The sequence below is a fragment of the Chenopodium album genome, chromosome 17 (genome assembly GCF_948465745.1).
Source record: "Chenopodium album chromosome 17, dcCheAlbu1.1, whole genome shotgun sequence".
Lineage (NCBI taxonomy): Eukaryota > Viridiplantae > Streptophyta > Magnoliopsida > Caryophyllales > Amaranthaceae > Chenopodium > Chenopodium album.
Window position 1 is genome coordinate 21985485 of NC_137850.1, and position 24706 is coordinate 22010190.

General features: G+C 38.9%; 2 pseudogenes; one reads left to right on the forward strand and one right to left on the reverse strand.

The window, feature by feature from the left end:
* Positions 1-9334: 9334 nt before the first annotated feature.
* LOC145590303 (small nucleolar RNA R71) lies at positions 9335-9432 on the reverse strand (annotated as a pseudogene).
* Positions 9433-11330: 1898 nt separating this feature from the next.
* LOC145588738 (uncharacterized) overlaps positions 11331-24706 on the forward strand; it is a 70175-nt pseudogene continuing 56799 nt past the window's right edge.

Consider the following 24706-nt stretch of genomic DNA (forward strand, 5'->3'; position numbering starts at 1 on the left):
AAACGACAAAAAGATTTTAAGGCTTTGTTTTCGTCTTTTTAGTTGTATTGCTTTTGCATTTGGACATAATAGCATCCGAGCTTTTGCTTTTGAATGAATAATTTCCTATGTCGTATTGGTGTGCTGTTTTTGAGAGTATCTTTGGTTGATTCTAGGATAGGGTATGCTAAGGTAGCGGTTTAGACCCTTTGGGACCTTGTAGCTGGATTCTATTGGTTTGTGGTAAGAAGAAGTTGCTCCCTTTAGTGGATTTGAAGCTAATAGTGAGTTTTTGCTACAACTGCTTGGAGTGCCAATTTCTACTGATGAATGCACATCTAGACAGCTAAGAGTGTCATTTGCTAGGGTCCTTATTGAGATTGATGTTACTAAACCCATGCCTAAATCTGTGTTTGTTGAGAGCCTCTCAAGGGAAATGATGGAACTTAAGATAGTGTATTAGTGAACCCCACCCTTTTGCTCTAAATGCAACAAGGTTGGCCATGATTGCTTTGCCAAACCTGTGCCTGCTGCTACTAAGCAGAACCAGCGTAAGCAGCCATCTGTTCCTACATCTTCAAAACAGCAGCAAGTTTGGGTTCCTAAAACCAAACCTGTTGCTCCTGCTGCTGCTACTACTTCTGACATTTCTGTCCATGGGCAGTCTGTTGTCACTCTAAATGTCTCTACTGTCTAGAACAACTTAGATGAAGGGTGGAGAATAAATAGAAGGAAAATAAAGAGCCAACACACTATAGTTAATCAATCAACTGCTACCTCCAATGCTTTTGTGGCGGTAATTGAAGATGAGACAGAGGGTGCTGGTGGCTTTACTATCAATCCAATCGGGGGTGAGGATAATCCCCCTTTGGTTCCATGATTTTCTCTATTTGGAATGTCAAGGGTTTGAATGACCCTGACAAAGTTGCTTCTGTAAAGACGCTTCTTTACTCTCATTCAGTTGATGTTATTGGTATTCTTGAAACAAAGGTGAAAGTTAAAAATAGTGCTAGTTTTCAAAAGAAATTTGGCCCTGCCTAGTCTTGGGTTCTTAACTACTTCTGCTCTCCTAAGGGCAGGATTTGGGTTGGGTGGAATGCTGATAGTGTTACTGTCAACATTGTGCAAATTCATGAGCAGTTCATTCACTTTATTGTCTGTAATAAGGATTTATCTTCTCAGATTCAGCTCACTTTTGTATATGGACTTCATTCTATTCATAATAGGCTCCCTCTTTGGGAGGGCATAAGAAATCACTCTATTCAGCAGGTTCCTTGGTTGTGTGCTGGAGATTTTAATTCTGTCCTCAGTTCTCAAGACAGACTCAATGGAAACACTGTTTATGATTATGAAACAAGGGATTTCTAGAATTTGGTTGATGATTTGGATCTTACTGAGCTTAAGAGTAAAGGGGCTTTTTATTCTTGGTCTAATAAGGCTTATTTTGGTCCTAGGACCCTTTCTAGGATTGACAGGGTCTTTGGTAACCAAAGTTGGCTTGATGCTCATGGGCATGTAGAGACTGTCTACCTTGCTCCTTCCCTATCTGATCACAGTCCTTTATTGCTTGACATTTGTCTTGCTCCTGCAGGGAAGGGTAGGCCTTTTAGGTTTTTGAACTGCATTGCTGATCATCTTAAGTTCTTAGACACTATCTCTCACTTTTGGAATTCTGGTAATCTTGGAATTTGGCAGAGACTTAAAGTTGTTAAAGCTGGTATAAAATCTTTGAACTTCAAGCATTTTGGTGATATTACAGAGAATATTGATCAGGCTCACAATCATCTTTCAGATATTCAAAATCTTATTATTTAGAATCCAGAAGACAGTGAGCTTTATGCAAAGGAAGTTGATGCTATTACAGTTGTTAAGCACTGGACTGATATACAAGAAAGCATTTTCAGGCACAAGTCTAGAATTAACTTGATCAAGCTTGGAGATGGTAATTCTCACTATTTCTTTTCAGTGATGAAGACTAGGCAAGCCAGGAACAGGATTGATTCTATTTATAACTCTAACCAGGTGTTGCTCAAGGATCCTAATGCTGTTTCAAATGAAATTCTCTCTTTTAATAAGTCTCTTTTAGGGACTAGTGCTCCTTGTCTCCCTGCTATTGACCTTGTTACTATGAGAAGGGGTAAGCAACTCAGCTCAATTGCTCAGCAGTATCTTATTCAGTCTGTTTCTCATTCTGAGATTGATAATGCTCTTAAAAGTATTGATAACACTAAGGCCCCTAATATTGATGGCTTCAACTTTTTCTTTTTTAAGAGGGCTTGGCATGTTGTGAAACATGATATTAATGCTAGTGTTATTGATTTCTTTAAGAATGGTGTGTTGCAAAAGCAGTGTAACTGTACTTCTATAACTCTTGTTCCTAAAGTCCCTAATGCCTCTCATATTAAGGATTTTAGGCCCATTGCTTGTTGTACTGTGATTTATAAGCTTATTTCCAAGATTATTACTGCTAGACTTGCTTTTGTTATTGGTGATATCATTGATGATGCTCAAGCATGTTTCATTTCAGGGAAGCATATTGGTGATAACATCTTACTTGCAACTGAGCTTATTAAGGGGTATAATCATAAGTTTATTACCCCTAGATGTATGATTAAAGTTGACTTGATGAAAGCCTATGACTTAGTTGAATGGGGCTTTTTGAAGTCTGTTCTGCAAGAGTTAGGCTTCCCTTAGATTTTAATTGCTTGGATCTGGAAATGTCTGACTTCAGTCTCCTATTCTATTCTCATTAATGGGATTCCAGCTCCTCCTTTTGAAGAAAAGAAAGGTTTGAGACAAGGTGATCCTATGTCTCCCTTTGTCTTTGCTATTGGTATGGAATACCTGTCCAAATGCCTCTATGAGCTTAGCTTGAAACCCGATTTTAATTTTCACCCTAGGTGTGAAAAACTCTGTCTAACTTATATGATGTTTGCTGATGATTTGCTCATGTTTTCCAGAGCTGAAAGTGAGTTTGTTAAGCTTCTTTTCCAAGCTTTCTCAAAGTTCTATAGAACTTCAAGCCTCTTTGGTAATCTTGATGAAAGTGAAGTCTATTTTGGTGGTATTCCTGCTGATTTTCAGACTGAGCTTAGAGATCTTCTTGGGGTTTCTTAGGGTACTATCCCTTTCAAATATCTTGGGGTGCCCCTTTCCTCTAAGAAGCTTACCATTGCACAATGTAAGCCCCTTGTTGAAAAGGTAACTGCAAGAATTCAGGGGTGGATGGCTAAACACCTTTCTTATGCTGGGAGACTTTAATTAGTTAAGAGTGTTCTCTTTGGTGTTCAGACTTACTGGGCTTAAATTCTCATTTTACCTAAGAAAATTCTAAAGGAGATTGAAGCTAGATTCAGGTGTTTTCTTTACACTAGCTCTTCTGCTCCTGCCAGGAAATCTTTGGTTGCTTAGAACAGTGTTTGTCTCCCTAATGTTTGTGGTGGCTAGAATTTATTGTCTCTCCCTGAGTGGAATAAAGCTGTTGTCACAAAGCTTCTTTGGGATATTGCTCAAAAAGCTGACAACTTATGGATAAAATGGGTGCATATTTATTATTTCAAGCATAGAGACTGCTGGACTGCCCCTATTCCTGCTAAATGTCCCTGGTTTTTGAAGATAATTCTAAGCTGCAGAGAAATTGTGAATGATTTAGGGGGATGGGGTGGCATTACTCAAGGCAATAAAATGAAGATTAAGAAGATTTATACTGCCATTAGACCTCAAGTCCCTAAGGTGCCTTCGAAAAGGGTTGTCTGTAATAATTTGGCAACTCCTAAAAGTGTTTTTATCCTTTGGCTAGCTTTGTGGAATAGGCTAGTCACTAAGGATAAATTGTTGCAATGGTATATCTCCTGTGATCCTAAATGTTTCTTCTGCTTGAAAGAGAATGAGAGTATGCAGCATTTGTTCTTTGATTGTGATTTTTCAAGACAGGTTTGAGGCAAAATTTTAAGCATTTTACAGGTGCCTAAATCTGTGTAGAGATTTGATGTAAAAATTGACTAGATAAAAAAGTAATGCAGGAAGTCCAACACTAAGAGCCAATTACTTCTGATTGCTTTCATTGAGACTGTATACAGCATCTAGACTCAAAGGAACTCTGTCTTGTTTATAGGGAGCTGCAAAAATGCTGATAGTTTAGTTAGAGATGTTGTCTTCATCACAGCTTGTAGATGTCTTGAGGCTAGCAAGAAATATTTGATTGTGTAATCTGTATTTTTTGCCTGTTTTTGCTCAGTCTAGGCCTATTTTTTCTGTTTTTCTGTTGCCTAGTTTGTTGTTTGCTCCTTCTATCCTGGTTTTTGTTGTAGCACCCTTCCTAGAAGGTGGATGCAGTGACTGCTAGTACAGTTCGGGCTGGTAGCTTAAGGTTTCAGGAACCCTTCCTACAAGGTGGCCTGTTTCTTTTTGTCGCCTTTAGGTTTCTAACCTTGTTAGGCTTTTTTTTTTTTGGGTGTTTGTGTGGCCTAAGGCTCTTGTGAAATTTGGGTTGGTTTCAACTTAGCTTTCTTGTGAGTTGTAACCTTTTATTTTGGTAATAAAATTCTCTCTATTTACCAAAAAAAAAGTTAAAATTGAAAAAATGAAATGTTGAGTAAAAGCAAAGCAGATTCAAACGCTTTGGCAAAAGTGAATAATTTGTGAAAAATGAAAAAGTTCACAACAATTTTGATGTAAGTGTTTCTCCCTATTTTAAGCATTGAGGACAATGCTTCATTTTGGCTTGGGGGGAAGCGTTCTTACGCTTTTTGTATATATGATTGTGATTTTGGCTTTGAATAAGCTTGGAAGTGTCAGTGTTTTTATTTGGTGATTACCTGGTTTTGGTGTTGAGATTTGGCCAATCTTTACTTCACAATTTAGGTATACCACCAAATTTCAAATTTTAGCCTACCTTCACCCTTTTTGCCCTTACATTACAACCCTTTTCAAGACCTTTGTACCTTTGTGGTTGAGTCACAAGTCGGTGGAGGGAGGTGTGAGTCAAGCCTATGGAGCGGTGTGCAATAGTCAAGATGTCGAGTAGCCCTAAAAATCTCTTCTTTTCCGGTTCTTTCGAGGAATCATTGAGATGCTCACTAGAGGTGGATTTGAAACTAGTTGGGAGAATGTGGTAAGATTGTTTGGGATGAATGTGAATTGTGTCTCATTAGTTCTCTATGCTTAGCATATCTTATGTTTCAATCAACATTGGATTTCTTGGAACATGCATACCCTTATTGTATAGAAAGTTGTTTATTCACTTACATTTGATCATTTGTAAAAGTCCATTTCAAAAGCTATTTGTTTGAATTTTTCCTTTTTGATTTTACTATCTTTTAAATGATTTGCCTCATTTTTACCTTTAAGAGATATGGGTCAAACTCTTTGGATACCCTTACGAGACTTTACTCATCCTCATTGGCGATTTTGGGGTTTAAAGGGCTTGTTGTAGCTAAAAACAACCGTGATTCCTACGAAAGTAAGTTTTAGTGTACATTCTTATCTTTTTCTTTCCTTTTCTTGGTTTGAATAAATTTTTCATCCTATTTCTTCTTGCTTTTGTTTTACTCGAGGACGAGCAAAATTCTAGCTTTGGGGAGTTTGACGAGTTTCATTCATGGCACTCATTTAGCCTCTTTTAGGATGAATTTTCATTGTTTTATGTCTCTTTTATCTCTTTTTCTTTAGTTTTACTTGATATTTCTCTACTTTGTGTTTTCTTTAGTAGTTTTCCCATTTTCTTGCATTTCTTGGTTTATTTTGCTTTATCTCTTTTATTTGTTTGTTTTTCTTTGATTTCTGGAGATTGGTGACGTCTAAGGAACCAAATGACCTTCTCTCGGGATTTGCAAAACTTAAAGGTGCAAGCCCGTTCCTCCCCTTGAAGCTCAAAAGTGAAGGAGTGCAAAAGCCAAGTCTTCAAGGCCACGCTCTCATGCTGCGTGGGCATCAAAATCGGTGTTGAATCCACCGTGAAAACCTTTGGAGACTGCCACCCCCAACATGCATCAAGTGGAGTGCACGGAAGCATCAACAGACACACGAGAAGGAGGTGCCCTGCTCCCAGGCGCGGGCGCGCAGGGCTGTAGCACGGCCGCGTAGGTGGAGGGTGCGGCTGCGCAGCCTTCCTCCCCCTGTTTTGTACCCATTTCATTGCTGCCGCGCATGTAAAGGAGAGGGCGCACCTATTGGGGTTCTTTTTGGACATTTAACTAACTCCTCCTTTGTTAGTTTTACTATATATAGAATTTCTTCATTTTTAAAGAGAGAATTAGCTAAGAATTAAATTATAATTATTTGTAATAGATTAAATTTTTAGAGAGAGAAGCTCAAATTGGGGAAACTTTTGTTCTTAGATTTTAGAGATAGAAATTTGGTGAATTTGATGAATGCAATTTTAGCTTTTGGTTCTTGATATTTGATTGAATTACTTGTTGTTTGTTTGATTTGATTTTTGATAAGTTTGAGTATATTTTGAATACAATGTTGATGATGAAATTGGTGATTTGTTTAGTTTTGGTATTCAATTTTGCAATGTTTAGTTAGTAGATTACTTATTAGGGATATGGTGAAGCATGTATGAAATCATAGCTAATTGGTTGGTGAAATTTGTGCATATGTTTGATATCTTGAGGAGTGATCATGTTGGGTTTCAATGAGCCCAACTCACCGCGGAACAAAGCCCGACCCCAAGACCTACTCACAATTAATATAACTAAAACGACAAAAATTACAAGAAAGAGAAAAAACGATCTTACCCTTGCCGCGTGCTTCGCTCTCACTCGGAGCTCTTACTTCAAAGCCAAGTCTTGTTAGCGCATAAACCTCCTACGCTATCCACCCGCAACTCGACCCCGACCGGTCTCTCACTTGGATTTTAGCCATGTCGGACCAGTATTATATGAACTTAAAGGTTTTCTCTCAAGTGGAGATACCTTATTGAGTTCCTACGTAAGTGACTTTCTCCAGATCCCAAGGTGGGTATTTATAGACAATTTCATGAAAGAATTCCACTCTCCCATCAATGTGGGAGAGTTGGCAAAATAAATTTTCCCTTTTTTATTTTTAAATCCAAAATAAAATAAAATAGCAAACAACTTATTAATCAACAAGTGGAAATTACGCAAGGAGAGGTTAGGTGAGGACCACAAGGGGGGGGGGGGGGCCAAAATCCTTGCTCCCCAAGGATCCCAAAAACAGCCTCCCACAAGCCAACCGAGCCAACTAGCCCGCGCCAACTGGCGCTGCCATTTTAGCTGGCTACCTGGCCTCTTGGCTGGGCCTGCCAGCTGGTCGCACGGCCCAGCAGCGAGCCTCGGCAAGCCTCGCATTGATGCAGGCTGCTGCACGCTACTGCCAGCATACTTAATAGCAAAGGAGTGCAAGAGTCAAGTCTTCAAGGCCGCGCTCTCAAGTCGCGTGGACATTAAAATACGGTGTTAAACCCACCGTAAGGGCTTCAAGTGAATGCCTCACTAACATGCATCATATGGAGCGCACGGGGGCATCTTCGAGCGCACCAAGCAATATCCCCTGTTCTCAGGGCACAGCCGCGCGCGAGGGAGGAGCGGTCGTGAAGGTTGCTGGCGCGGCCGCGCAGGTGCCTAGAGCGGCTACGCGTCTCTCCCCTCCCTGTTTTCGTACCCATTTTGTTACGGCCACACTTAAGGGTGAGAGGTCGCGCCTTTTGAGGTCTCTTTTGGACGTCTAACTAACTTCTCCTTAGTTAGTTTTACAATATATAGATTTCCTTCATTTTCGGAGAGGGAGAGACATTAGCTTACATTAGAATTAGACTTTGATTAGAATTTTATAGAGAGAAGCTCTTGATTTTGGAGAATTTGTTCTTAGATTTTAGAGAAAGAAACTTGGTGTTTGATGAATGTGATATTGTGATCTTCATTCCTCTTTGATATTGATCAAATTTTTGTAAGAACTCTTTCCTTTTCAATGCAGTTTTATGTTTGATTTTGATATATTGTTGAATTTCTATTGTTTTGCTCGATTTTGATTTTGATTGTTGATATTTGGATTACCTTTGTTATGCTTTTCAACATTACCATGAGTAGTGAGTAGTTCCTTTGCTAGGGATGTCGTGAAGCATGTATTAGTGATAATCTATAGCTAATTTGGGGTTTTTAATTGATTTTTTGATGTGATTAAATTGGTTGATGAAATTTATGCATGTGTTTGATTTGAAGGGGAGTAGCTAACCTTGATGATCATGCTAGATTGCATAATAGTTTTCAATGACACGAACAATTGATTTGATTGCTATTACTATCGATTAATCTTGATTTGGGATTTTCCTTTGAAATCATTTGTAGAGACATCTAGCTTGACCCTAGGAAATAGCTTTTTAAGTTATTTTTATTACAAATATCGTTTTCCCTCGCGTTGCTTAATTGATCAAATTCCCGTCAAATTAGCAAGTTTATCATTGGTGCATGTGGATCCTAAATTCTCTAGTGTTTTGATAATTAATTTTCATTTGTTTGATTGAATTGATTTCGATAGCATAGACAAACCCATCATTTTAAGATTTCGGAATAGCTTAGCTTAGACCTTAGTAATACCTCCTTCCCTTGGGTTCGACCCGGACTTGCCCCTATACCTAAGGTTGGGTTTGGTTTACAAATTTTGTTTTGACCGGGAATCTAGTTACCAACGACCTAGGTTTATCCCGCGTCAAAAAATGGCACCGTTGCTGGGGATGGCATGGTAAATTTTATTGTTAATTCAGTCTATTCCATTTATTTGAAAAATACAAAAAGATTTTCTTCTTTTAGGCTACATTTGTAGCCATGCTATTGATATTTTGCTTTGAGTTTTGTATGCGTAGGGCACGAGATCAAAATTTAGTGCCATTTGATCCGGAAATTCAAAGGACCATAACAAGAATAGGGGTTGCCAATCGTTCCTCAAGTTCAAGTCCCCCAAGAGAGGAAATCCATTAAGAAGAAGAAGAAGAACGAGAAAACATGGGTGCTAATCCGAAAGTAGCATTGAAGGAGTTGGGAACTCCGAGAGCTTATAGGTTTGAAAGTGGGATTGCTCCTCCTACGACACCGGAAAATGACTTTGAGATAATACCAGCAATGATCACTTTGATAGAGAGGCGTCAATATAGTGGTGCAAAGCATGAGAGTCCCCTCAACCATCTTAAGGAATTTGAGAAGTATTGCAACACAATCAAGGTGAATGGGGTTTCTAAAGAGTTTATTCAACTTAAACTTTTCCCTTTCTTTCTTATTGGACGTGCCTTAGAGTGGTTAGACATGGAGGTGAAGCCAAACTCTTTGAGAACATGGGATAAAGTGACTAAGGAGTTCTATCTCGGTTCTTTCCACGAAAGAAGACGGCCGAAGCAAGAGCTCTCATTCAAAGTTTTAAGCAAAAGCCGAATGAAAGTCTTTATGAGGCATGGGAAAGGTATAAGGAGTACCAAAGAGAGTGCCCACACCATGGAATTCCTACCTATCAAATAATCCTAATCTTCTATGGAGGCTTAAGCCCCCAAGGCAAGTTTTGCTTGGATGCCAGTGCCGGAGGCCCTATCATGAACAAAACAGAGGATGAAGTGGTGGACTTAATTGAAGATGTGGTGAGATATCACATGGATTGGCAAGAAGGTGAGAGAGAGTCGATAAGCAAAAGCGGTTCAACGGTTTATTCAATCGACCATCTCAATGTCATCAACAATTTGTCCTCACAAATCTCAAACTTGGGAAAGGAGATGACCTAAATTAAGGCAAAGCTTTTGAGTGCTTCTTCACAAGCACCAATTCTTCCCTCCCACAATAAGGGGAAAGGTACATCTTCTAACTCTACTCCTTCTTCAACTTCGAATAATATGCCAAATGGATGTGTGTTTTGTGATGTATGTGGGTCATGTGACCATGATTCTTCTAATTGTCCACATACATTTGAGAGTTGTGATGATGTTGATAATAATGATTGTGAGCAAGTGAATTTTGTTTCAAATAACAACAATGGAAAAAGATTCGATGGATCAAGAAACTTTGGGAATAGAAATGCTCATCAACAAGGGAACTTGATAATTATAACAATGGTGGTTATAGAAACCAAGGAAATCAAAATTTCGTAGGGAACTATAGTAATCAAGGCTATAATAATCAAAACAAAGGCCAAGGGTATGGAAACCAAAGCCAAGGTCAAGGCTATGGTAACCAATACCAAAACAATGGCCAAAATCAAAACCGGGGTAATTGGTGCAACCAAAATCGAGGGAATTTTCAAAACAACAACCAAAGGGGACCCCCACCTGGATTTGTTCCAAGAACTCAAGGCAATGGTGAGAATTTCTATTCTCAACCTTCATCTTCTAGAACTACCTTGGAAGAAATCATCGAGAACCAAACTAAAATTTTGAACACTTACATGTCGGTAAGTGATAAAAAGTTCAATAAGATGATGACACACAACAAGATGCTTGAAACTCAAATCACCCATTGTCTAATACCTTGAAAGAGAGTGTTAATGCTAGCCCTTCTTTTTTACCCTCACAAGAAGTTGAACCTAAGAAACCCGTGTATTCTATCACCATAAGGAGTGGGAAAGTGCTTAAAGAGAGACTTTCTAGGAAGAGTGAGGAAGATGAGAAGATGAGTGATTCAAGTGAGGAAAAAGAGATCAATGTGTCAAAGAAGGTGAGTAATGAAGCTCAAGAGGAAGAGAAGAGTGATGAAAAAGTGCAAGAGGAGGTGATCAAGCCAAAACTTCCATATCCCCAAAAGTTTTTGAGAAACAAAATTGATGAACAATTTAGGAGATTTCTTGACATGCTTAGGGAATTTCATCTTTCAATCCCTTTAACCGAAGCCATGACTCAAATGCCAAGATATTCTAAGTTCCTTTAGTAAATCTTGAGTGGCAAGAGAAAGTGCAATAAGATTGATTCGGTAGAGGTTGGGAAATGTTGTAGAGCTTTGATTCATAATGATTTACCCAAGAAAATGAAAGATCCGGTTAACTTCTCTATCCCTTGCAAAATCAATGGAAAATTGTTTCAAAATGCGCTATTTGATCTTGGTGCTAGTGTGAGTATCATGCCTTATTCGGTCTTTAGTAAGCTTAAGCTAGGTGAGCTTCTTCCAAACAACATGACTTTGTAATTGGCCTATCGATCTATTAAGTTTCCAAAGGGAAGAGTTGAGGATGTTCCCTTCAAGATAGGAGAGTTCACAATTTCGGTTGATTTTATTGTGTTTGAGAAAGCGAAAGATGATAACATACCTATCATTTTAGGGAGACCTTTCTTAGCTACTTCGTGAGCTTTGATAGATGTGAAGGGAGGTCTTATTACTTTGAGAGTTGGTAACAATAAGCCTAGTTTTGAGCTTAAACCGATGCATGAATCTTTGTCTCTTGTAAATGGAATTATGTGCATAAATTCCCCTCATTCCAATAATAATGTATGCATGATTGTTTCTTCTACTAACAAAGTTCTTAAGGTTTATGATAATGTGCATTTGAGTGTTGAATGCAAGAAGGTTAATGAAGACAACAAGGAGTCTTTGAAGCTTGTGGATGAGGAGGTGATTGATATTCCTCCATGGTTTGAGCTCTAACCTCAAGAAGACGAGGTTGACTCCAAGAGTGTTGATGAGGAGAAGCCATCCACTAAAAGGAGTAAGAAGACAAAGAAGAAAAAGAGAGCTTTTATGAAGAAGAAAATGAAGTTGAAGCAAAATGAGCTTGTTTTGGAAGTGTCAACAAATGAGAATACATCAAGCAACGATGTGAAGTTGCTAAGGAATGAGAAAGATTTTGTCCCCTCTACCACTTTGAACAAGGTGGTGTTCTTTGACCCTCCATGATTTGGAGTAAGGGTCGTTTCCCGGGAGGCAATCCGGTTTTCTAACTTTATTTTTTATTATATCTTTCTTGATTTTCTTTCCATTGTTTTTCTTTCTTTCACTTGTTTTGTATTTGGATTAATAGGTTGAATTCTTGGAAATTGGACTACCTCAAACGAGCATGAGCATAATGGGAAGGTGTTTCGTGGTAATTGGTGAGAGTATGCTCGATATTATTGAATTTCGAGTTGAATGGGTAAGTTAATTTAGGAGGTAAGTTAGGAAAAGTTGTGCTAAAATGTGAAGCAAGTTTGTGCTTGGTGGGTTCATTATGGTGCTCTCATTAATTTGGGATGTTAAACCTATCAAAAAGGGGTTTAGAAACTGAAGTATAAAGTGGGTTCAATAATCCCAAGATGATAAAGATTATTAAGCCCACGTATGAACGCACCAAGATCAAGAAGCAAGCAAGAGGAGGTGCGCAGGCGCGCGAACCTCGTACGCGGGCGCGCAGGCCGCGTGCACGGGCACACATCCCTGCTGCGCGGCTGTGCCACTGCCTAGCCCGCACTACTTCTTCTTTCTTTCTCCTTTCTTTTCTTCATTTCATCCCAAACCCACACTCGTCCGCACCCTTTCTCACTCTAAGCACGAAACCCTAACCTTCTAACAACCAAAAATCATCCCTCAAATCATCAAAACAACTCACAATTCAACAATTTTCTACTCAAAATTCATCATTTTTATCAAAAATTATACTACCTTCTTACATTTCTTCTTCTCCAATCTCTCTCCTCCATTGAAGAGCAAATAAGGGTTTTTTGGCGTGGTGGATTTTGGTGCCTAATTCTTGATCAATCTTGCTTCTAGTATGGTATAATCATCTTCTTTACCTCTATTTTACATTTTTATATCAATTTGTAGCAAGAATTTGATTAATTTGGTGATTGTGAGTAGTAGTAGTATCATTTTTGTTGAATATGTTGATTGATTGAGTAATTGGGTTGATTATATGTGTTGTTGTTGATTGTGTAGCTCATTTGTGAAATTTGATTGCAATTTGTGGAAGGTTGATTTTTGGTAGTATTGGTAGTAAGTGGTGATTTGTATATTTGGTTAGGTTAACCAAGTCTTGTGGTAGTGTTGTGATTGTCGTGATTTGTGGAGTTGTAATTGTATTTTTGGTTGTGAATTTGGTGAAGCAAAAATGTCTAAAATCATGAAAGCCTTCACTTCTAGAAAGAGAAAGACAAACATAACCATTGAAGAACCTTCTCCATCAAACACACCCTCTTCCTTAACACAAAATGAAGAGCCTCTTCCTCTAACAAAAACCCGATTCGCCAATCCAAACCATAAGCCGCTTTGAAATAATTTTAAGAAAAGAACAATAAAGCCCTCACGACATTATCATCAATCAAGCATGATCAAATTGGGCATTAATGAGGACTTATGGGTCTTGTTCGACATGTAGGAGTTTATAGGTACTACGCAGCGGAAAATCATGAATCATATTCATAAAAGTACCTAATCTCAAGAACACATGCATAACACACAAGACACATAATCATACCTTTGAAGCGTGAATTCCACGTAGCAATTTGATTGACAAATCAGGGAGAGAATAGAGCCCCAAGCGTTGCTCCTCTACTTAGTCCACGAGCTTCGAACGAGCCGTCCACCAATACTAGATTGGTCGAGTGATTGAGGAAAATCGCGATCACCACCTTTAATGGACTAACCGACCACCACGATCTACCACCACCACGAACCACCACACTGGCGCCAAGGGAGGAGGAGAGAGCCGTGAGATAGAGAGGAGTATGAGAGGGGTTGGTCTCGTGTTTGCTAATTAGGGTTTGATCACACTAATCAGATAATTGCATACTACTTGCAAACCCTAAACATCTAGTCTATTTATAATCATATTATAATTAGACTAGGGTTAGGAAGCCCAAAACCCTTCAATCCACTCCATGTGGCCGGCCATACTAGAGGATGAGGCCCATCATGGGCCTTGTGCTCTCGTGCCCGATCTAGACCCTTTGTGTGACCTTATAGGATCCGTCCAATTGGGCTTTAGGCTATTGTACTAGCCCAAAGATCGTTAGTACCTCTAGCTATGATAAAACGACGACCCAAATGCACGAACTTAATTATCTCCATAATTTGATCCATTTATATATCTAGTAATTGCACACGACGAAGACATAAATCCTTCACGACAACCTTAGGTTGGGTAGCTTCGTTAACAAGCGCTACCGAACCTACCTTGAGCCAACTATGGAGTTTTTGGCCTCTTTGACTACTACTCCGATCGGTACCAAGGACTTCCAAATCACCTTCCGGCTTTTCAATGTTGAGCATTTCATGTCCTTGGCCGAATTCAATGCGGCCCTTGAATTCAACACGGGGGCGGATATTCTCTTCTCCGAGCATGACTATTTGGATGGGTATTCCCAAAATGCTTGGTGGCAAGCAATCTCGGGGAAGAATGAGTTCTCCGCACGCTATTCCTTGCAAGAGACATTTTCCAGCTTGGCTACGAGTGCTTCATCCGTTGTTGGGGTACTCGGTGTTCCCTAAGAAAGATTTGGGTAAAATGTCGCAAGATGAGTTGCGAGTTCTATGGATGGCAACTTCGGGCATATATTCTTGAGGAATTGCATGGACATGAGGGGCAGTAGGTTGGGTGACATCCCTTGTGGTAGAATGATCACTAGGTTAGTTACTAGCCTTGGCTATGGAAGGTATCTTCTTTCTTGCACTCCGGTGGGGGATCTCAACACCCTTTACCTCGACACCGCTCAGCTCAAACAAGTGCAATTTATAGCAAAGAGCGATGATGAGGAGGTGTTTGATAGGCTTGTGAGCAATTCTCATCGGTGCTATCTTCCGAACCCCTCCTTGATCTCCCTTCACCGGCATGCCCCGAATGCATGGTTTGTGCCCGTGAGCAACCGCATCCCCGGTGAGGATGAAGATATGGAAGATGTGCTCAATGAAGAGCAACAAATTCAAAGAGAGAAACAACAACAACAACAACAACAACAACAGCAGCAACAATAACAAGAGCAAGAAGTGCCTCAACCTCAACATCGACAACATTGATTTGCCAACCCCGACATGGAGGCTTTGAGTGCCCAAATGGCGGGCATGCAAGTCTGAATGGAGGGGATGTATGACCAAGATTTCGAGGCCATATACAACCAAATGAGAGACATCTCCGAAATGCAACAAGGTATGTTTCTCCAACAACAACAACTATATGATGCGAGTGTTAACCATGGGGATCACTCCCCCGATTAACTACCCGTATTTTCCTCCTCAACTCGGTCCCGTACCTTCTTGGGGAGATGAAAGGAGGGCTACCTACCCATATTGGCAAGGACCTCAAGGGTCCAACACCGAGACTAGATCAATTCTGGATGAGCACGGTAACTATGATTATCGTGTTCCCGGTGGGAGCGACTACAGGGGTGATCCTAACTACCCCTATGTCGATCAAACCCATCCGTTGCCTCTTGTGTTGCCTGAGCAATTTACTCCCTTGGCCCATTTGCAACAAGATAACTTTAGGGGCCATTATGGTTGGGCACCCGGATACACCGGGGGATGGGATCCTTATGGACCCCCATCCGGCTTTTCATATAATAGGGATAATGACAATGACAATGCCGGGCCTAGTGGTAACTAGTTCCCCCTTCTTTGTGCTTTTACCTCCATCCCTTTTATCATGTGATCTTTGTTTTGTACTGATGGGATGTTGAGATGTATTTTTGTTTAGCTTGGGGGTACACTAATCTTATGACGAGTCTCGGTGGCCAAATTGTTGTTGTTGGATATCCTTGATTTTTCATGTCTTGATGGTGTATGATTGCTTGTCTTGATCATATTTGATGTTGTTGAGTGTTGTTATTATCCATGATCATATCATGTTATTCTTGTTAAAAATCTTTTGTTGATTGATTTTGATAATGATTATTATTTCATGATGTGTTATTGATTTTTGCCCCCATTAATCCAATTCTCTAAATCCAAAACCCTTGAATCCAAATCCCTCTAATCCAAATGATTTTTGCTTAGGTGTTAGTTGTTTTTGTTGTTTTAAGTGTATAGTTGATTTTGTTAGTTTGTTTGATTTGTTTTGATTTGATTTTGTAGATTAGTTTTTTTTGTTTCTTTGTTTTTTATTTTTGATTTTGCTTTCTTATTATTTTGTTTTGAAGTTACTAACTGTTTTCTTTGTATATAGTTCATTTTCTCTTTTTCATTCTCACTCGGTTTTGCAAATTCATGCTATGCTTGTGGAGCTTCATGGAGGTGGTACTTTCTATACCACGCTTTTCTTTGCTTAGCTTGGATTCCTGGTGAGATCTTTCTTATTTCCCTCTTTTCCTTATTTTCTTTCATTGTTTGCATAGAACACAATTAGTTTAGGAAGAGCTGAACGGTTCGAGGATGTTTGCGTTGTAACACCACGGGTGTTTGGGGTCATTGGCGATGTTGTCGAATAACCAGTTGTTTGTCAATTGGGATTTATATGATATGCATGCATCTTTGCACTTTTCTTTATCTTTTCCTTTCTTTTCCTTTTCTTCTCTTTTCTACTTTCCTTTTTCATTTCATTCTATTCATAAATGAAAATATCCAAAAAATACGATTTTGAGGCTTTCTTTTAGTTTTCCTTTCATATTATGCTTTTGTTATGGACATAATATCATCCGAACTTTTGCTTTTAAATGAATGGTTCCCTATTTGGTATCGGTATGCACGGTTTGAGAGTATCTTTAGTTGATTCTAGGATAGAGTATGCTAAGGTAGTGTGTTTAGAACTTTTGGGACCTTGAAGCCGGATTCTAATTATTTTTAAAAATTTGAAATTGCTCCCTTTTGGTGAATTTGAAACTAATAGTGAGTTATTGCTATAATTATGTAAATATTAATTCATTTCAAGCCTTCTACATATTTTGCATGAGCGGCACATGGATCCTTGACTATTGTATGCTTTATCTAGAATTTGACTATTGTCTCCCGAGATCACGACCGAGCCATTTAGGAAGAACAAAGGCATCTTTTTGGGGTGGTGATTTTTCTTTTTCTAGGATAGTTTTCTATTTCTTTATTTTGGGTTTTCATTTGCCTACATGCTAACAATTTGAGCCATAAATCTTCTTTTCAAGCCATATCTTTAGATTCTGAGCCTTTTGTTTCATTTTTGTTTCCATTATTGGTTTTTGTGAAGCAATTGATCAATTTGTTGGAGTATATGTTGGATGAGTTGTATATTGGTTCTTATAATGAATGCAAGTTTGTATTGTAAATATCTTGTTAATAAAAGGCAAGTGCCAAGTTAAAAAAGCCGTCCATAGTTAAAAGAGGCGAGGACAATGAAATAAAGTGAAAAATGAAAAAGAATTTGAAAAAATGAGAAAAAACAAATCAAATTCAAAAAGCTTTGGCAAAAGTGATAAAAAGTGAAAAATGAAAAGTTAAAAAAAAATATTTTAATGTAGAAGTTTCTCCCTATATTAAGCATTGAGGACAATGCTTCATTTTAGCTTGGGGGGGAAGCGTTCTTATGCTTTTTGTATATATGATTGTGATTTTGGCTTTGAATAAGCTTGGGGGTGTTGGTGTTTTTGTTTCTTGATTGCTTGATTATGGTGTTGAGGATTGATCACCCTTTACTTCACAATTTAGGTATACCACCAAATTTTGAATTTTAGCCTACCTTCACCCTTTTCGCCCTTACATTACAACTCTTTTCAAGACCTTTTGACCTTTGTGGTTGAGTCACAAGTCGGTGGAGGGAGATTGGGTCAAGCTTATAGAGCGGTGTGCATTAGTCAAGATCTCGAGTAGCCTTTTATCTCTTTCTTTTTCTGGTTCCTTCGAGGAATCATTGAGATGCTCACTAAAGGTGGATTTGAAGCTAATTGGGAGAATGTGTTAAAAAAGTTTTGAGATGATGGTGAATTGTGTTTCATTAGTTCTCTATGCTTCGCATATCCTATGTTTCAATCAACCTTAGATATCTTGGAACGTGCATACCCTTATTATATAGAAAGTTGTTTATTCACTTGCATTTGGTCATTTGTAAAAGTCCATTTCATTAGCTACTTGTTTGAATTTTTTATTTTACCTTCTTTTAATGATTTTGCCTATTTTTACCATCAAGAGTTATGGGTCAAACTCTTTGGATACCCTTACGAGACCTCACTCGTCCTCATTGGCAATTTGGGGTTTAAAGGGCTTGTTGTAGCTAAAAACAACCGTGATTTCTACGAAAGTGAGTCTTAGTTTATATTCTTATCTTTTTCTTTCCTTTTTCTTATTTGAATAAATCTTTCATCCTATTTCTTCTTGCTTTGTTTTGCTCGAGGTCGAGCAAAAGTCTACCTTGGGGGAGTTTGATCAATGTCATTTATGGCACTCGTTTAGCTTCTTTTAGGATGTTTCATTGTTTTTACATCTCTTTTACCTCTTTTTCTTTAGCTTTACTTGTATTATCTCTATTTTGCATTTTCCTTAGTTGCTTTCTTACTTTCTTGCATTTCTTAGTTTATTTTGCATTTTCTTCTTTACTTGTTTGCTTTTCTTTGATTTTAGGAAGTTGGTGATATTCGAGAAGCTCATTGGCATTCTCTCGGGGTATTCAAAGCCAAAGATGCGTCCCGATTCCCCCTCTTGAAGCTCGAAAGGAAGGAGTACAAGAGTCAAGTCTTCAAGGCCGCGCTCTCATGCCGTGTGGACATGAAAAGACGATGTTGAACCCACCGTAAGGGCTTCAAGTGACTGCCTCACTAACATGCATCATATGGAGCGCACGGGGGCATCTTCTTGCGCACCAAGCAGTATCCCCTATTCCCAGGGCGCGACCGCTCGTGAGGGAGGAGCGGCCGCGCGTCTCTCCTCCCCTTGTTTCTGTACCCATTTTTTTTGCGGCCACGGTTAGGGGTGAGAGGCCGCGCCTTTTGAGGTCTCTTTTGGATGTCTAACTAACTTTTATTTAGTTAGTTTTACAATATATGGATTTCCTTCATTTTTAGAGAGGGAGAGATAGTAGCTTACATTAGAATTAGACTTTGATTAGAATTTTAGAGAGAGAAGCTCTTGATTTTGGAGAATTTTTTTCTTAGATTTTAGAGAGAGAAACTTGGTGTTTGATGATTGTGATATTGTGATCTCCATTCCTCTTTGATATTGATCAAAGTTTTATAAGAATTCTTTCCTTTTCAATGCAGTTTTATGTTTGATTTTGATATAATGTTGAATTTCTATTATTTTGCTTGATTTTGATTGTTCATATTTGGATTACAATATTGATGATGAGATTGATGATTACCTTTGTTATGCTTTTCAACTTTACCATGAGTAGTGAGTAGTTCCTTTGCTAGGGATGTGGTGAAGCATGTATTAGTGATAATCTATAGCTAATTTGGGGTTTTTTATTGATTTGTTGATGTGATTAAATTGGTTGATGAAATTTATGCATATGTTTGATTTGAAGAGGAGTAGCTAACCTTGATAATCATGCTAGATTGCATAATAGTTTGCAATGACACGAACAATTGATTTGAATTCTATTATTATCGATTAATCATGATTTGCGATTTTCTATTGAAGTCATTTGTAGAGACATCTAGCTTAACCCTAGGAAATAGCTTTTTTAGTTATTTTGATTGCAAATATCGTTTTCCCTCACATTGCTTAATTGATCAAATTCCCGTCAAATTAGCAAGTTTATCATTACTGCATGTGGATCCTAAATTCCCTAGTGTTTTGATAATTGATTTTTATTTGTTTGATTGAATTGATTTCAATAGCATAGACCAACCCATCGTTTTAAGATTTCAGAATAGCATAGCTTAAACCTTAGCAATACACACTTCCCTTGGGTTCGACCCGAACTTGCCCCTATACCTAAGGTTGGGTTTGGTTTACAAATTTTGTTTTGATCGGGGAATCTAGTTTTCAACGACCTAGGTTTATACCGCGTCAGGTTTAGTAAGTGGATCGGCTACATTGTCGTTCGTTCCAACTTTACAAATTCTTATTTCACCCTCTTATTTCCATTCCCTTATCATGTGAAATCGCCGCTTGACATGTTTGACCTTCTGATGTTCCCATGGCTCTCTAGCCTGAGCAATAGCTCCATTGTTGTCACAATAGAGGTCTATTGGACCCTTGATGGAGGGTACAACATCAATTTCACCAACGAACCTATGAATCCAAACTGCCTCCTTAGCCGCTTTAGCAGCTGCCAAGTATTCGGCTTCAGTTGTAGAATCTGCAGTTGTGCTCTGCTTGGCACTCATCCAACTAAACGCTCCTCCATTCAGACAAAACACATATCCAGACTGTGATTTGAAATCGTCTCTGTCTGTTTGGAAGCTTGCGTCGGTATAACCTTCAACAACTAATTCTTCTTAGCCACCATATACCAGGAATTTATCCTTGTTCCTTTTCAGGTACTTTAGGATATTCTTGGCCGCAGTCTAATGCGCCTCTCCTGGGTCAGATTGGTATCGGCTCGTAACACTCAAGGCATACGATACATCTGGCCTAGTACATATCATGGCATACATGATCGATCCAATAAGTGAAGCAAATGGAATCTGATTCATTTTTTCCCGCTCATCAGGTGTCTGTGGACACTACTTCTTGCTTAGGGTTATGCCATGTGACATGGGTAGATGACCTCTATTGCTTAATCCAATCATCCTTTTAGATCTATCCCTATAGATCTCGATGCCCAATATGTATTGAGCCTCTCCCAAGTCTTTCATTGAAAAACATTTTCCAAGCCAGGCCTTTACAGACTCTAACATCGGAATACTATTTCCAATGAGCAACATGTCTTCGACATATAAGACTAGGAAGGCAATGTCACTCCCACTGACCTTCTTGTAAACACAAGATTCATCTGGATTCTTGATAAAACCAAACTTACTGATGGCTTCATCGAATCGCATATTCCAACTTCTGCTAGCTTGCTTTAGCCTATAAATAGACTTTTTAAGCTTACATACTTTCCCAGCATTGTTTTGGTCGACAAAACCTTCAGGCTGTGTCATATACACAGTTTCTTCCAAAATTCCATTGAGGAAGGTGGTTTGGACGTCCATCTTCCATATTTCATAGTTGTAATATGCAGCAATCGAGGAAAAGGTTTCATCATAATCAATACCATGAATTTTCCTGTAACCTTTTGCTACCAGTCTAGCTTTGTAAAAGAATAAATTTCCATCTTTGTCGGTTTTCAATTTGAAAATCCACTTAAATCCGATAGGTGTGTAACCTTCGGGTAAGTCAACCAAGTCCCATACTTCATTTCCAAATATGGAAACCATTTCAGATCTCATGGCCCGTTGCCATTTAGCAGAGTTGGTGCTCGCCATCGCTTGCTTGTAGGTTGTCGATTCTTCTCCATCCACTACCAGGACGTCCTGATTCTCGGTTAATACAACACCAAGATACCTATTAGGTTGAGACCTTCGACTTTGCAACCTACATAGGGTAACAGACTAAGCATTTGCATTGTCGGTTTGACTTTGGACATTTTGACCAGCATCAACAGATGCTGTTTAAGCACTTTGACTGTCAATCTGATTTTATTGCTCGTCCTCTCGAACTTCATCGAGTTCGATTTTCCTCCCACTTGTCGTTTTGGAAAGGTGTTCCTTCTCTAAAAAGACACCATCGCGAGCAAAAAACACTTTGTTCTCAGATTTGTTGTAGAAATAATACCCTTTGGTTTCTTTTGGGTAGCCCACAAAGAAAACCTTGTCAAATTTGGGGTGAAGTTTGTCAGAAATTAATTTCTTGACATATGCTTCGCATCCCCAAATCTTTAGAAAAGATAACCTTGGAGGTTTCTTCGTCCATAGCTCATATGGAATCTTTTCCACAGCTTTTGATGGAGCACGATTCAGTGTTAGTTTCGCGGTTAGAAGTGCGTGTCCCCAGAAAGAGATACGAAGATCACTAAGACCCATTGTTGATCATACCATGTCCAGCAAGGTTCGATTTCTCCTTTCGGATACCCCATTCCATTGTGGAGTTCCTAGAGGTGTCAATTCTGAAAGTATACCATTTTCTTTCAGATGGTCATCGAATTCTTGGATCAAGTATTATCACCTGGATCCGATCGAAGGGCTTTGATTTTCTTGCCAAGCTGATTTTCAACTTCACTTAGAAATTCTTTGAACTTTTCAAACGATTCAGATTTGTGCGACATAAGGTATACATATCCATATCTACTATAGTCGTCTGTGAAGGTGATAAAATATCAATGGCCGTTTCTTGTGGTTGTGCTCATTAGTCCACATATATCGGTGTGTATTAGGCCCAACAAGTCACCTGCCCTTTCTCCCAACTTAGAGAATGACTGCTTTATCATCTTGCCTAATAAACATCCTTTGCAATTCTCAAATGATTGTAAATTGAATTAGTCAAGAACACCTTCCTGTACAAGTTTCTTGATGCATTTGATGTTAATGTGGCCAAGACGACAATACCACAAGTACATCTCATTTGACTTAATGGTCTTAGCTTTCTTGGTGGTATTATTAACATTATAAACTTGTTTGTCTAACGAACATTCATTGTCCTTTACTCGAAATTCAAAACCTTTTGCGTCCAACGCCGAAATTGAAATAATGTTTTTGGTAATGTTAGGAATGTTGGGTTTCGATGAGTCCGACTCACCGCGAAAAATAAAACCCGAGCCCAAGGAAAAACTCACAATTAATATAACTAAAGACATAAATAACAAGATTAGGGAAAGGACTAATTTACCCTTGAAGAGTGCTTCGCTCGACCACCGGAGCTCTTACTTGAGAAAGCCAAGTTCCACAAAGGGCGATGACCTCCGACGGTATCCACCCACAACGCGACCTGACTGGTCTACTACTTGGAGGTTATCCAAGTCCGACCAAAAACACTACCCGAGTAATTAATGAGCTTATAAGTTTTCTCCCAAGTGGAGATGCCTAATTGAGCTCTTACTTAAGTGAACAATCCCAAGGTATACCTTGGCTATTTATAAGGAGTGCTTCCTTGTGAATTCCTCTCATCTTTCAATGTGGGACTTTTCACAAAAAGATCCCACATGGAAAGAATGTTGAATTCATTTCCTAATTAAATAAACCAAGGAATAACTAAGTAACAAGTGTCACATGGTTAGGTGAGGACCACATCCTCACTTACTCCCTAAGGCAACTCATATCCACTTTGAGCTAACCATGTGGCACCCAACCTTGAGCCCCGAGATGTGTTCGGTTGGGCCACCACTTTTCAGCCCACGTCCATGACCCGTCACACGGGTCCACGGTCCTTGCCACATGGCGCTGCCAACGTAGCGCGCTGCCACCGTGGCACGCTGCCACTTGGTGGCTGCCAACGTGTGCAGCGACATGGCGTGCTGCCATGTGCGCTACCACATTGCGTACTTCTATTTGGCCCGCTTCCCTAGCCTTTCGCACGGCTAGGGTTTTTACTTGTTACTTGAAGCATTTTCCCGTCTCGCGAATTCCTAAATTTTGGCTCGACTTTTAAGATTCAGTTCCGACGCTCTAAGCTCGGAATCCGACGTCTTTGTTCACAATACTCGAGTGACTCACTAATTCCTTTCGGATTAATTCATCGTGTCAGATCGTTAGTTGCTTGGGTGTAACCCGAAGGTTTCAGTCAAGATTAAGCTGTAATATTAATTATACATTAATATTACTGATCGGAAGCGGCCTCCACCTAGGCATTCCGATCACTTGAACTTACTGAATAATTAGCTTTCTAATAGCTCCGAACCCTCTATCGGAATAATACACTTGTTCGAAGGACACCATTCCTTTCAATCTCCCACTTGTCCTTCCGAACAATTGTGCTTTTAGTGTATAGCCTTTTTCTTATGTCACTTAATGTCTGTTCGTGAACTATAAGGTATGATTATTCTTCATCCTTATTACGTTCGGAAGTGTTTCTCGAAATCCAAGTTTGACTGTCAACAAAAAGATGATTTCTAAAATCCATCCGAGCACGGCCATGCATTTTCACAGTCTCGCTCTTCGAGAGGACTTGTAAACAAAAAGACATGTTCCCTATTGTTAGTAGGGGGACATTCCCAGTCTTGTAATGTCAGCTTCTCTTACTCAAAGGACCTAGTCGCCTGAGTGTTGCCGTTATAATCTCCATGTATGGCAGACGTTTGACTAACATCAAAACGGACTAGTACTCAAAAAAGAGAACTAACAATACTCATGGTCAAGGAAAGAGGTTCCGATAGCCATAATGAGAAGTATACTTATGACGATTTTTAAATCTCTTAAAGTATTCTCATAGGTCGATCTAGTATGGTTCTAAACCAATACCTATGCAAATGATTTATGACAATCATGTCCTTGTAGCACAAGAAACGGTGCTATAAATCAAACTACACACTAATCTCAAGCGGTAATTAATCGTCCATCATTTAAATGACCTCGATTAGGGATAATTTTCGATTATAATATTTAATGTTCACTTAATAGGTTTTGCTTTATCCAAGACTGGTCTTGATACCCAATTTTGAATATTCTCAAAATTGAATGGAATCAATATTTAATTCTAAACCACAATTAAATAGTTTTGTGGAATAATTAGTAATAATTTTTATTCCACTATGAAACCTTTCAACGTTTCATCTTATGATAAATGGTTTTTCCAAATGATTTAAGAGTAATATTCTTTATAAAACATTTATAGAAATCACATTCATATTTAATATGCATGATTTCTTTCGTGAATTGTGAATGTTGTCGTTCACTTATTGCATAGGTTTAGTTATAATTACTTTGCAAATCTTAGCATCTTCATTATTGATCACTTTCATAATAAGATGACAAGATTTTAGAGTGTTATAGATTATCTGTGATTTAGGATTTATT